Raw genomic sequence first — 14,148 nt, forward strand, 5'->3', positions numbered from 1 at the left:
CAATTGCATGAATTCCACTATTTTGGGACTTTTTAATTGGCGGCACCTGATGTGTGGTGTAAAATCCTGGCAAACCTTCTTTGACTTACCAAGCAAGGTCTCAGTATTAAGGTGCTAGGTCTGGCCAGGTTCTCTTGCTGAAACAACTTCACAGGTGCTGGGTGGGATGACTGCCCACCCTGCTGGAAGGGGACTCAGAGGGCGGAAAGCCTAATAATGATCATCAGCCCCAAGCAAAGCAAAGGCCATGCAAAAAGCCATGGGTAGGGGGTGTGGCTGACCTCTCCCTTTCAGGCTGTGACATTTGTAGGGATGTGTAGTTGAGGGTTCATGGAACCCTTTCAGCTGTAGCTGAGTGTGCTGGAAACAACATTATTTCTCTTGCGTTGATTGCAACTGAGGCTGGCCAGGAGGCCGCTGGTTTTCCTTAGGTGCAGATCTTATGGCTGTGATCCATCTGTGTGATACCTTTAGACAAGATAACTCCATGTAGAACATAACCATAAACCTCCCCAAATATGAGCGGGCAGCAGTATAGTTTATGAGCACCATATGTTAATGGTGCTCTGTGATATGTGTCATCTGCCTGGACTTTGAGCGCTGTGTGAGCTGGTGATCCGTATCAATGTGAAATCCATCACGTTTGAAATATTTCTGAGGCTGTAAGGGTGAAAAAAACGTTGATGTTAATGGTTTTACTCCTGTAAGTATCATGTTCTTTGAACTGATGACTATTAAATGCTCTGACTCTTCCGAAACACTCCTGCTCCCTCCCCAAGGAAGAATTAACCTGAATTTGATGAACCAGTGAGCATGTTACTCTTAGGAAATTGTTGCAACCCAGTTACAGAACAGAACAGGTTCCTCAAATTCCCACAAATTTGTCACATTCAAGATGTTACAATACGCAAAAAGAACTCACCTTCTATTAAAAGACAAGAATTTATCATTAGTATAATTAAAATCTTAATTGTCCAGTCAAAGGGTTTTTATTTGTCCAGTTACAATAATAGTGGCATTTATACATCAAAGTAAATGCAGATAAAATGAGGCATACACACATTTTCTAGTATGTATAGAATTATGTAAGTTTTTTGTTATGTATCTCTTTCTTTTAAGTTATACTTTCCACTGGCACTCTGGATCTGGAGGTCAGTATTTTCAGTCTTGGCAGAAGTGGTAGTTTCTGGTGATTTGTCTGCATCCTGAGTATTCCAAATACATCCTTGGGGGAACTCTTTCCCCTTCACTTTAGGATCTGCTTGCAGGCATTTTTGCATGGTCTGCACCTATCTCATTCTTGACTGGTTTGTAGTTCCACATAGCATTTGGGTATATTCTATATGGTGGTTTTGACATGTGTTTGACACTTGTTCTTTGCTCTCTTGGTTACCCCTGGCTGGTTTCACCCAGCTCCCAAGGACTCATCCCTCTCATGGCTAGTCACTGACCACAGGTTGCCAGTAGCTTATAGCCCTGGGACCTCCAGGGTAATCCTGAGTCCACACCAACAAGGCTAAGCTTCTGTACTATGCCCCCCTACATTGCTTTTTTTCATTTAGGATCCCAAGCAGGACTTGGTGTTGTCATTTACTACCTTAAAGGAAGCCTCATGCCATGCAGTTAAGCAAAGTTTATATGTATCTTCAGATGTGGAAGTGCAAGGACATGAGGCTCATCTCAGTGCAGAAGGGTTTCTGGTACGAAAAGTTTTAGAAAACAGAGTGTTTGGTAAGTCTCAGGTACAGGACTGTGATTCAGCAGGGTATAGACCAAATACTGAAGAACAGCCAGTTTCAGAAGTTTTTCAAGACTGTCTTCAGCATGCCTTGCTGCCACCCAGTGCTTCTTAGAGTGCCTTCTCTTTGTGTTTTCTGTAGAAGACAATAGATGTTCTGTGACCTGCTGAGATTTCCTCCCACCTGGGGGAGGAGAGTGGTCTGCACGATTTCTGTTCCACTAGTTAGACCAAGAAGTGTGCTTTGCTTCAGTAAAATACTTTAGCCGAAGGAATCACCAAGGGGAAAAGTGAGGCTTTCAAAAGCATTGCAGTATTATTGAATTTTTTTTTCCATTTTATTATATTTTGAACAAAATACTGATTTCATGGAAAATTTGCTTCATATTTGTAGAAAAATTTCTCCTTGAAGTAGCTTGTCCACCATCTCTCTTGAGGAGAAAAATCTGAAAATTAGCTAACCATATTGGTTAGGGAAATCTCTTCAGCAATATTTCCCCTGGTTTAATCAATCTGGTTTCCAGCACAGCTTCAGCCAGAATGTGGTTAGTCTACAGTTAGTGCAGCTGCTGTTTGAGAACAGCAATAGGAAGGGATTTCTAGTATTTAGAAGACCAATTTGATAGTTTGGAAACCAGTATAAACTCCCTGTTCTCCTGCAGTTTTCCAAAGTGCCTCATTTCCCTAGCTCTAAAATGCAAGCAACAGTACTTTCTCTTTTTAACAAACAATGCTTTGTGAGTAAAAATAAAGTTATCAAATATGCTGAAAATTTCAACAGGAGAAGAAATCATAAAATATATTTGATTGGAAATTATTTTTGTTATATTTTTTTTATTTTCTGGGCCAAAATCCCACCCAATTTTTTATTAACTCATCAGTCTTTCCTTTTTCTTTTTTTTTCTTTCTCTCCCTCAACCAATCATTTCATCATTACAGTTATGATCAAACTTGGACCAACTACGAAGAATCTATTGCGACAGCAAAGTTATAAAAATTTCAGAAACCCAGGCCCTGGAATTCATCGCCACTAAATTATAACCCTTTCAAGAAATACTTTGAGATACATGGGAACTGATGAGACTGCTCTTTAAAGAATAAAATCAAAGATGATGAGTTCTATAGGCAGTATTGCGCTAGTTGTCAGTAATTAGCTTCAGATGAGATTGTTGTCTTTAATGTTTCTTGACTATTCTTGGATGAGTTGGAACATACAATGAAAGTGCCATTACAGCCTTTGATATTTTGGTGGATGTCTCAATGCATCCTGGAAATACTCCAACAGGTTGTTTGGCCAAGTGGTTTGTGGGGTAGCTAGTCCTATACAAAAAAAAAAAAAAAGAAAGAGAAAATTTTTTAATTGTTCATGCAATAAATGGTCTCCTCATATACATTTTATGATGTGGTATTTTAAGTGCATCTAAGCAAAAGTCAATCTAATGAAAGAACAAATGCTTTTTGTCTTTTATGTGGATTATGTTACTTGTATGCTTATTGTGTTTTATAAAGTTCAGGCTTTTTGATGCTAATTATTAAAACAATGATTTCAGTGTGTCTGGAGAGGAGGAAAATGAGCAGTTTAAAGAATACAGTCTGTGCAAGTGGATTCTGATAGGATGTGTGTTGGTTTTGTGCTGACGTAAGTACTGCCACTCAGTTTACATCTGTGCAATTGCCAATTAGGGCATTAATATTTCTTTTTTAAAAAATTATAGGTAATTTCAGACAGATTTTTTACAGTTTAGTGGAACAGCAATTCTAAAATAAGGTCTTGAATTTAAAGGCACTCAACATTTGAGATTTCTCTGTCAGATTCACATTTAATAAGGCTTCAAATAAGATATAAATTTAGAAGTGTAGACTAGGCCTAGTAAGCTGTAGGAAGAGACAAAAATATTTTAGAAACTGGGAAAAATTGTGACAGATAGAAACACAAGTAGCTATATACCTGCTGGTAAGGCAGAAGAGAGCAGGGAGAATTATTTCAGATTTTCTTCTGGAGAAGGTCTGTGAAGATAGGGAAGAGATAATGAATGTCTCCCTGGGTGAGCTACCTTAGAACAGCATCAGAATATCTGGGAGGTAGATGTCTCCACTAAAACACCATGGGTAACCATCACCGTCTTGTGAAAGGCAACTTCAGCTCTTTGGTGGCCAGCAGATGAAGATCTGGAGACCCCCCTCAAACTTATTTTTAATTCAGGTACAGTAAGTTGGAACTGTAAACCCACTGGATGTCAACAGACTGCACCGGTTTTCTGGAGACCTTTGCCCATGACATGTTTTCCTTATTCTGTGCTGGATGTCTGCAGAGGAGGATGGGGTGAAGGCTGTCTGCTGTCAGCTGTTTCAGAGATTTCATGGGTACCCCTCCTGTAATACCTGGGATATAAAAAAACACATTTGCATGTTGCTGTAGCCTTGCCTTCTGCACCTTTCCTCTCTTCTCACCTTACTAGAAAAATAGTCAGATGCTGAACTAATGTATTTAATCAGGTTCGTGTAATGGGAATGTCTGCTCCTTATTGCAATAGGCAACTTTGTGATAAATCCCTTGACAATGCCGTTAATATTAGATAATCATGACTTGTGTTGGAAAGGATTTAAAATATCATCTAGTTCTAACACTCCTGCCATGGCTATGGACACATTTCACTAAATTGGGTTGCTCAAAGCCCAGTCTAACCTGGCCTTGAACACTTCCAGCCAGGGATGGGGCACCCACAGCTCCTCTGGGCAACATGTTCCTCTGTCTCACCACCCTCAAAGTGAAGACATTCTTCCTATTTGCTAATCTAAACCTATTTTCCTTCAGTTTAAAGCCATTCACCCTTTGTGTCCTACTACTACATGCCCTTCTAAATAGTTCCTTTCCAACTTTTCTGTGTGAAGAGTTAACTCCGGCCAGACACCATGTGCCCACCAAAGCATCTCTCTCTCTCTTCCCTCCTCAACTGGACAGGGGAAAGAAAATACAACAAAAGGCTCATGAGTTAAGGACAGGGAGAGGTCACACACCAATTACCAACATGGGCAAAACAGATTTGACATGGGATTTCATGTGATCTTAAGCTCAGCACATGAGCAAGTCTTTCAGTATTAACAAGCAAAATGACCATCTGGATGCAAATGTGGCTTTAGTCTAATGAATTATCTGTGTATTCAAGCCATACCTGGTTAATTAAACTTACCAGCCCTTAGTAAAATAAATTAAAACTAAAACTCCCCTCCCATCCGTGAAAACCCACGGCCTTCTCCTTCTGTTCCTTCTCCTACCTTCTCTACCACTGATTTTTCAGCTAAGTTTTAAATACAATATTTTTGAAGATCTATGTACAGTAAATGAAAATTCTGAAATTAGTTTTCTTAGGGTTTATCTTCATTAGCTATTTCAAATTATCATTATCTCAAACATATTCCAAATCTTAAAGTTTTTGTCTGTGGATGACTGATGAATGTAAAGACATCCTGGTGAGATGTAGAGGAAAGAATTAGGGAGAGCAATCTACAGGTCAATTTTTTATGCAGAAACTGCATCACTGAAACATATATTGAATGTCCTTTGTATATGAAGAGACTTGCAAAGCTCTATAAAACTTCTGTGGTGTGATTTTAAAGCACTGCATTTCATTCAGCATGGGGAGTGAGGTGAACAAAGAAATTAGTAGTTGTAATATTTTTGCAAACATTTCAGTTAATGAAAATAGGTATCCTTTATTTGTACAGTTCAGCTCATTTTGTACAGTATGCTTATTGGATCTTTTTTTAAATGGGATTGTCTAATTGAGGGTAAGTGTGTGCTATTGTATTTTTATTTGCTCACAACATTACTCTTTCCATATACATGAAACTAGTTGTTTGAGCACACAAGTGTTGATGAACAAGACATCTCAGATAACAAAATCAAAGAGACAATGCAACTTAAAAGACAATGCCTTGACTGAACACTTACAGAATAAATAATAACGGAATTCATAGGAAAAAGAAAGAATCTTACAGTAGGTAGACACATCAAGATTACATTTGTCTTTTTATGGGACTGGGGGGGTGTCTCATAAATGACTGTATTTTATCTTAGCAATATATATAGTGGTATCTGTGCTGGATGCCTTTCATTTTTTCTTGCCTCTTGGTCTGGAAAATGATAAATTATGCACCCTCTGGTATGAATTCTATTTGTGTGTATTTGGCATAACATAGGAATCTTAGAAATGAGTGAACATTTCTCTGACATCTGGAACATGTCTGAATTATCACCAATAACGTTCTCACTACAAATGGCTGAACAAAACAGTAAGGCACTGTGTCAAATTTTGTCCAAATCCTTCTGCCATTAAATGAACAACTGCCAAAATGTTGAAGTTATGCAGTTCCTAAAGTTCTGTTTAAAAACAAAGCAACCAACAAATTCAGAATAATGGCTAGATTTTGGCTATGAGTTGGTTTGATTTTAAATTGGTTTCAAGAAAGCCTTATGCCCCCTTACTTAAGCCCATACATAACAGATTATGTGTTCTGTAACAGCAGCAGCATTTATACTCTGGTATATATTCTGGTTTGTATTTTGCTAAACGGTGCCTGAGATGTGATGACTGTGCTTAGTTGAAATCATTCAGCCCATGAACTTACTTAGCATCTGAAAAATATTCCCTTCTCAAGACGCCCAGCCCATGCCGAGCGTTTCTGCTGCCCTGGGAGCAGGTGGCCAGCACATTGGTGCAAAATGTCCAGCCACGCTGCTGGCTTCAATTAGGATCCATTCAAAGCTGACTCATCTGTTACCATGGAGCTCTTGTCAACCTGGCTGCTTTCAACCCAGAAGTGTTAATGTGCATTTACCGCAGTGCAGTTGTCAGTCATTCACACCAACACCCTCATGGCAAGGGTTTGCTCCGTAGGGCTAGCAGTGCTGCCGAGGGGATGGGACTGCCTCTTGCAACCTGCAAAACTGAGGACCACGGTTTTGTTTTGTGCATCTGTTCCTTTTGTTTTCCATGGACTGAGTAACAATTTACCACCCAAGGAGATGAAGGGGTATATCCCACGCCTGTTGTGTTTGGATACCAGCAGAAAGATGATATGGTCTGTGGTGAAGTCTTGTGGTTTAGGAAACTGTACTGCCTATTTTATTTTTCCAGCAGGGTAAATCAAAGAAATAAATAGAAAATAAGTGATTTTTTTAACTTAATACTTCATAACCAGAGTTGTACTCAAAGTATTTTATGAGTATGCCCTAATACTATGCCCTCCATCCATCCCCTGTGTGGTTTGTTGCTCTGTCTTATTTTTAAGGAGCAGAGAAATTGGGGGCCAGTTGATTTAGTGGACTTTAAAACATTCTCTGAAAGCCTTTTTACTCCTGCTAGCACCCTGTCTTTCTAGTGTAGATTTGTCACAGCTGTTTGTGGCACAGCATCAGCTGCTACTCAGACCCTGTAGTTGAAAGTATGTCCTTCTGCAGCTCAAAGGCAAATTAGTGCATCAACTTAATTCTTATGGGATTGAGGGCTTGATTACTGCGCTCCTGCCACAGAAGTGATTTAATATCTTTTGGGTCTGTGTGGACCAGGGTTGATGGAAGGTCAAATCCCAGCTCACTGAGAAACATGCAAGTTTTCATTCTGTTTTTTTCCCAGTTTAGGCTCTGGTGACACTGATGCAATCCTCACCTTTTATTTCCCTTTCCTGTTCCCCACTTCTGGCTCTTGTAGCTTTGTCTAGACTTCAGATATGGATGGTGTGGGAATAACGGGCAAGTGTGATTGTGTGTGCATGCACACACACATTTTGTGTCTTGTAAACTTTGTGTTACTTATGTGAAGTACTCCAGCCTGAATGAACAGCTTTAAATCAAAACAGGCTGTGAGAGGGAAACAACAGGAAATGAAAGAATGGCTAAGATAAGGTATTCAGCTGCATTAACAGGTTTAATAAAAGTGTCGCTGGTACCTCTCTTCATATGTGTCTTGCCTCGATCATCAGGGCTGGAGCAATGTGGCAGCTACAAACCCATTTAAAAATGGATTTAGGAGAGAGAGTTGCACAGGGAAAGAAATGTTCCCTGAGCAAGTATCCTCACCTACTGAACCACTGAGAAACATCACAGCCCATGGCTGCCTGCTGTGCCTTTATGCCCAAATATCATTTTGCTTCTGCTCATCATGGAATTGAGGTGGGAGTCACAACAGGCGAAGTGAAAGGACTTGTGAGCCATCACTGTGTGCTCTGTACTGCTGCAGGTGTTGTTGAGAGGGCAGGCTTTGTCTATTGATGTACCAGGTTTATTCATCTGTTGAAAGCAATCAGCAGTGTTTCTGCTGGCTTCCAGGGTCTGCCTGTAGCCCTGTTTTCATTTCTATGACACCTTTCCTTTACTGGCTCCATGAGAAACAGCATTCAGATCATTTTTTTCTTCTTAGATCATTTGCACACATGCACACATAGAAAATATTGTTTTCTCATTGTTTTGCTTGAATCATGTCTGTCATGGTTATGTCCCTGTAGGTCTGGGTCTCAGAAATATAGAGGGTGAGATAATCTAGTGATTCCCAATTAAACAAAAAAGCCACGTTCAAATCCAGAATTTTTAGCCATTTGTACTTGCATTAGGGCATGAACTTTAATACACTTTCACAGGATTATAAAGCTTCCTTAAGCCTCTGCATTTCTGCTGCAAAGGAAAAATGCATTTCTTCAGCTGGCTTTGTCTTCTGCATTGTGTGCAAGGGTGGGAAAACCCAAATGATGCTAACACAAAACATTCCCTGCACACTCACTTGTTCCCCTGGCAGCAGGATGAGAGGGAATGAATTGCATATGATTGGCATTAGTCACACTGGTTGCTGTGTCCTACTGGAAGGTACATGGATCTGAAGAGGCCATTACAGGCCTCCTCACAGAGCAGGGCTGCTCGCCCAGAAATACAAGGAACTTCTCTCTGCCTCATCTAAAAGAAACAGCACTAGAACTAAACTAGTAAGTGTGGAGTAATTAGGACTAATAGACAAAACTAGAAATGTTTCTATGTCTGACTAGGTGCTACTTCTGTATTTCTCTTAGTCTCCTTCTACATCACTTCTCATGGTCTCCTTTCAGTAGAGCTACTCTCTTTGTGGAGACTCTTCATTGTTTTTCTTTAGCTTGCCCTGCTCTTTGGGTCTGCTTCATCCCAACGTAAATTATTATTGTTTAAGTGCCCTCTCTGGTTTTCTGCAGAGCTCTGCTTTCTGTCCAGAGCCGTTTTTACTCTGTTTGTAGAATGCCTTGCACAGTGGGATCCTCTCTAGTGGTGGGGCTCCAGGGCTCAGTGGTAATGAAAATAATAAAGTCATGATACTCCATCATCATTTACTTTTATGTTTTTGTCCATAATAGGGTCGTGTAATGAGCAAAAAAGTAGACCAATTACCATGTTTTGATACTGTGATTCTGGATTTTAACAATTAGCTGGCAAAAGAGCTATATTAATTCAGGTTATGGGGAAACCACTTGGCTGGCAATATGATCAGGCGAAAAGAAGCCAACCTAATGACACCCAGATGCTCCACAAAATCATTGGTTGAGCTGAGTATGATTGTACAATTGTTTCTTCTATCTTAATTAGCCTATGACTAAATATATTACTTGGTGACCTTATTGCATGGTTACATAAAAATTCCTGGAGCTGAAAAAGCTTTTTCCCTTGGTCAAGGTATAAATCATGCCTAAGCATGGCATTGTCATGCTGTAGGTGTGGCTGTCAGGCTGGATTCTTTACCATGGTATGGTTGACTTGCAGCTGCTCAGTGTTGTGACACCAGCTCTTTGCATTGCTATAGCCAGGTGAACTGAGAGTTTTATGGCTGTCTTTTCCTCCCAAAGTACCCTAGATTAGTTCTGGCGAATTATAATAATATCTAACCAAACATTTTAAAAGCCATTATGCTGTGGGATTTGGGTTTCTTTTTTTTTTTTTTTTTTGTGACATGACCATGATGGTGTTTGTTCTCATCTTTTAGGTTATATAGTGTGTTATATTAATGTAAGCTTGGTATTACTCAGCAGTTAAATCAAAAACCTGAACCTAGTTCTAAGCACGTGGAGCAAAGCATAAATAGATTTTAATTACAGGGTTTTTCAGTTTCGTGTAAGTACTATCACTCAGTATTTGCTGCCCTCTAGGTAGTATTCAGATTTTTAAGTACCTGATCTAGAATACCTTATTAGTCAGAGATCTCAATGTAATTCAAATTTAATTCTAGTATTTCAAAATCTCTTAATCTCTGTGTCACTGCAATCTGGAGGAATTTTATTTTAAAGTTCATTTATATATATTATCTGGGTTAAAACATGCTTTATTTTAGATAACCAAGAAAATGTATGAACATATTTGTGACTTCAAAGCATGCATTATTTAGCCATGTATTTCCATCATTCTGCACTGGCATCCCTCAAATCCCCCAATAACTTAATTTAGAAATTCGTGCCCATTGACTCACTAAATCTTTGCTCTTGTGAGTGCTTAAACTGCTCAGTGTTTATATTGAAACTGTGTATTTGCCCATTTGGGCAAAATCTCAAGAAATATTTTTTTTTGCGTTTGTGGTTCTGTTTTTTAAAATAAGGAAAAAAATCCAACAGACTGATCAGACACAATATAGAAAAACAATATATGTTCTTCATCTCTTTGGTCATCTAAACTTGCTACTGTCTAAGCAGAATATTGTATGACACAGGACTGTAAAATCAAATTCTGTGCATTTGGGCTAGATAGATACAGTAAGACTGAAATGGAAGAGGATAGAATGTGATGGTCGAAAAAGAGGAAAAAATCTTACATTTTCTTAGGGCTTGACAGGAAAACCCTCCCTGAGCCAAAGATGTGGAATGACAGTGAAGTGATGAAAGTAGGGCTGAGTTGTGAGTTTGTCCCTAGCCATGCTAGCTGGGTATGAAAAGGAATGAGAGAACGTGAGGAGATCCTGGAAGGCTTCCTGAAGATGCACAATTTTCTTCTCAGCAGGTCATTTCCAGTTTTTACCTGGACTATGACTGCATAGTCAATTTTCTTTTATTGTGAGGATGGTGCGATGTTGGAACAGGTCCAGAGAAGCCATGAGTGCCACATGCTTGGAAGTGTTCAAGATCAGGTTGGATGGGGCTCTGAGCAATCTGATCTAGTAAAAGATGTCCCTGTCCATGGGACATTGACGCCTCCATAAGTACAAAGACACAGGTAATCACAAGGTACAAGGAAGCAGCTTCTCAAGGAGCCTGCTCTGCAGAGGATCTCTGAATGCGTGTCTTTTCTCTGATTTTCTTTGAAAAGCCCTTCCCAGCAGCCTGCAGGTGATGTGGATAGATGAGGCCCTCAATGCCCCCATCCAGCTGTTTTGGCTGGGCGTGCCAGCAGAGCCCCAGTCCCAGGCCTGCTGGAACTGGAGGAGAGGAGTTCACATGGAGTGAGAGGAATATGCACCGGGAGAGGAATGTTTTCACTTATATTTGCCTATGGCAAGAGGATCCTGGAAAGCTTTTCTTCCCTGCTAGTGTTAATCACTCTGACTGCTTGCAGAGGAAAACTGAAGTCCCTTTAAACATTTTTTTTTTTTAGAGGCTGAATAAGCTGCCCTGGTTTTTAACATTCTAGCGCTCTTATTTGTTCTGGTAGCTCTGTTCTGGTTTAAATAATTTTTTTATGAGCTTGGCTGACCATAAGTGTATACAGTCTTCCAAAAGAGGTCTTTCCAGTGTCTTCTACCAAAACACAAATACTTGTTCCTGCTGGAAAATCCTCAAGGTACATCCAGGGTTAGATGGCATAAACATGTGAGAGTCCCCCTGTCTCTGGAAAGTGTAGCCAGATCGTTCTGTCCTCAGTCATTTCCATTGATAGAGCCGTCCAAGAGAAATCTAGTAATCCTGTTCCTGGTTTTCTGATTTTTTTTTTTAACTTTTAATTCTTTTGGTATCATGTCTATCCCTAAGATCACTGTTTTTTTTTTCCCATGGGATATTCCAGGTCTCCACCATACTTACATAATTGGCAGACTCACTAGCAAATTATTTCAGTTTGTGAAAATGTCACTAAATTAAAAGAGTCATCCCCAAGACTGAACTGTTGTGGAGTTACACTGGTAGCCTCTTTTTAGCCATATAATTTCAGTACTTCCCAACAATCAGTAGTAAAGTCCACTATCTGTTTCATAGTTCTGGTGCTAATCTCCATTTTTAGCAGCTGAATTAATAACTTTCCATATGGCAACATATCAAATGCTTCAGCGGAGTCCAGTGGATTACATTTTCTGTGGTTTTTTTGTGTAGGAAAGAAATCATCTTATCAGATAAGATGAAGTATGCTAGCTGTCTGAACCATGTTTATAAGCTTGGCTGAGGAGCTAAAGGGACAGTACTACCATCTGTGAGATTATGATTTACTGATTTGGGAAAGTTCTTTCTGATTTTTGGATAAGAAGTGTGCTCACGTAGAATATTTTGCATTTTCATTTGCTATTACCTAAACATTACATGTAATCTACTTTTATTACATTATTGAAATTTTAACCTTACTAATATTGGTTATCTTCTTGAGTTGATTTTCTTGGAGTTCTTAAATTTGGATAACCACTGCCAATATGATAGTAACTATTGAATGGAGGAAAAATATGCAACATTTTTAGAAGAGCTTGCTTTAGTTTACTGTGCAGTAAGAAAAAGTCTTTATTATTATTATTATTATTTGAACTATAAAATAACTACTAAAAACCACTTGGTTCCAATCTCATGGTTTAACTTCTCTGATACGCTTTCTAAAAATTAGATATTCCGTGTGGCTTTTCATTCACCTAGTCTAGTCATCATACCACACAATTTACTGCTTAAGTGTTTATTAAGGGGCAAGTCCTTGTTTTCAGCCTTTTAACAGAGCATTTTTACACGGAATATCAGTCTCTTAAGTCTCAGTAACAGAGAAAACTTCTGCTGAAAAATTAAAAGAACTTATTTCCACTGTGCATCTGGGATTCTTAGTAACTGCCTGCAATTATCAGCTTAGCAATAAACCAAATATCATGCTGCCTATTCTTTGAAAAACAAGGTTTTTTTTATTATAAGAATCTGAACAGAGTTGTGTCCATGTAACATAATGCAAATAAAGGGAATACTGCAAGTATATTGATCCTTTCTACAACAAAAAACCTATAAAACATTCACACTTCAAATGGACAAAATAAAAATTCCTTTAAATAAATGGCCACCAGGTAAATTATCTCTAACAGCAATAAACCCACAAACTGAAGTCAGCCCTGTGACTAGAAACAATTTTCAGTCACAAATATAATAGTGCTTTTGCTTGCTAATGCCATTGTGATACTGCTAATGTGCAAGACCCAACAGTGATTTTCTGAAGAAGAATGGAATAATTTGCTATATTGTTGAAAATTAGTCTGGATAAATTAGATATCAGTGATTATCTCTTTTTTTTTTTCATCCATGATGAAGTGATATAGTATTTTTCAAGCTGCCAAATACCTTTTCAAAAGACTGTCATATTTTCCAAAAACTTTCCATTTTTTTTTGAGTTACATTCTCAGTTTCATGGGAAAACAGTAATGGTTTGCCCAGAGAACTAAACTGGACGCAATAGATTTATTCTGGCAAAAACAGCCCTTAACTCTGTGTGTGCACCAGCTTCAGCAAAGGGAACATGGAAACTCCTTGTACACATGTTAAGTGTGAAAACTTATTTGGCTTTTGCAGAAGGTTCCCCCTCGATCCACCTCTTGAGATTCAGAAGCTGACATCTGTTTTGGTTCCTTGACCGAGTGTTTGGTTGAGATACAATCAGTAAAGAATATTATTCTTTATCATTTATTCCTAATGGTAGTTTGCTGAATACAAAAGCACATGCACTTGTCCATATGACTAAATACTAAAATAGTTAAATATTGAACCACAGAGAACCATTAAACATGAGCAGATGTAATATTTAGAGGTAGACCTGCATATCTGAGGCTGGAAGGTATCTTCTTGTGCATATGTCTATGTATGTTTGTTATGGGGAGGCAAATTGTACTTCTCTGGACAGGTTCCTTGCCAGATGTTTCTTACTACCTCAGATGATTGAGGAACCAAAGTACATCTGGCTATTAAAATATCTTTATATGGTTACATGATTTATTTGGAAAGCATGGTTGAAACTAGTAAGTTTACAACTATGTGAATAATTCTTACCAGTTTCTGGATGGAGACAGTAAGCTTTGGAACTTAAACTAGACAATATTGCTGATCTGTGCTCACTTACAAGATGTGTTTGTTTATTTTTAAGATTATTATATTCAGACAGCCTTCTATTTACTTATGCTATTTTGGTATTTTTGCTGAGAGTCAAGAGACTTAAATAAACCCAGAGTCTCTATGGATTATAGTTATGT

The sequence above is a fragment of the Vidua macroura genome, chromosome 4 (genome assembly GCF_024509145.1).
Source record: "Vidua macroura isolate BioBank_ID:100142 chromosome 4, ASM2450914v1, whole genome shotgun sequence".
NCBI classification, from domain to species: Eukaryota; Metazoa; Chordata; class Aves; order Passeriformes; family Viduidae; genus Vidua; species Vidua macroura.